This window comes from Orycteropus afer, unplaced genomic scaffold, assembly GCF_000298275.1.
Source record: "Orycteropus afer afer isolate SDZICR_OR568_19922 unplaced genomic scaffold, OryAfe1.0 scaffold00262, whole genome shotgun sequence".
NCBI classification, from domain to species: domain Eukaryota; kingdom Metazoa; phylum Chordata; class Mammalia; order Tubulidentata; family Orycteropodidae; genus Orycteropus; species Orycteropus afer.
Genome location: NW_006921849.1, coordinates 2,164,401 through 2,165,765, shown reverse-complemented (window position 1 = coordinate 2,165,765; position 1,365 = coordinate 2,164,401).

The following is a 1,365-nucleotide window of genomic DNA, read 5'->3' as shown; positions in this document are numbered from 1 at the left end:
GAAGGACTCAGCTTTGCTCCTCTCTCTCAATAGTCTCAAACCAAATAGGTGGTATTCCTCATATAATTTAGTTAGCGTTTTTCCTCACTAAATAATTTCCAGCTGTAACTCTTGGGCCCTCTGAGAGATTCTGGAGCTACCTAAGGTTTTTACATATATTCATTGTCTACTTGAACACGGACTTTTAAGAATGGGTGGCCTCATCTTTGTTGGTTACCAGGGAGGGAAAGAGAGAGGAAGGAAAATTACTAGTTAAGTAACATACAAGTATTGACTTGGGTTGAAGGGAAAGGCAATAAACCAAAAACTAGTGACCAACACAATAACACTTAGGAAAAGGAAGACATAGGGAGGTGCACAAGAGGTATAGACAACAAAGGTAAATGTTTTTACATACACAATACTACATTATCAATAGTAACAAAATTTAATCTATGGATGGATACATAGGTAGATTTGCTAAATGATCAGGTATGTTTAGGCAAAACGGAATATACCTATGACTGTATATAAGTTTATATATAATGTTTGTTGGAGTCACTTACTCATTTATGCCAAGAAATTGGCATATGCATGTATTGATGATTATTGAGGTTTGGAATGTGAAAGTTGGAAACAAACAAAAAAAAAATCATTGGTAGTTGGAAAATATGGCCTTGGTGATAGAAATGACTCTGCAGATCTCATGATAGAATTTTGCAACACCAACGACATATTCATTGCAAATTCCTTTCATCAACAACATAAATGGCACCTATACACATAGACAGGAGCTCTGGTAGCATAGTGCCTAAGGCACTTGATTGCTAACCAGAAGGCTGGAGGTTCAAACCCACAAGCCACTTCTTGAAAGGAAAGTTGGGAAATCTACTTCCATAGTGATACTGCCTAGGAAACCCCAAGGAAGGGTCGCTATGAGTCGGGGCCAACTCGATGGCACATAACAACAACGTACACATAGACCTAACTAGATGGAATACATAGAAATCAGATCGACTACATCTATGGAAAGAGGTGATGGAGAAGATCAATATATTCAGCCAAAAGAAGGTGTGGAGCTGACTGTGGAATACACCATCAATTGCTCATATGCACGTTCAAGCTGAAGCTGAAGAAAATTAAAACAAGTCCATAAAAGCCAGACATGATCCTGATTACATCCCACCTGAATTTAGAGCTCTGGTGGCATAGTGCCTAAGGCTTTTAACTACTAACCAGAAGGTTGGAGGTTCAAACCCACCAAACACTCCTTGGAAGGAAGATTGGGCAATCTAATCTATTTCCATAGTGATACCACCTTGGAAACCCAAGTAGAGGTTGTTATGAGTTGGATCCGACTCAATGGCAGTGAGGTTTTTTTTTTTT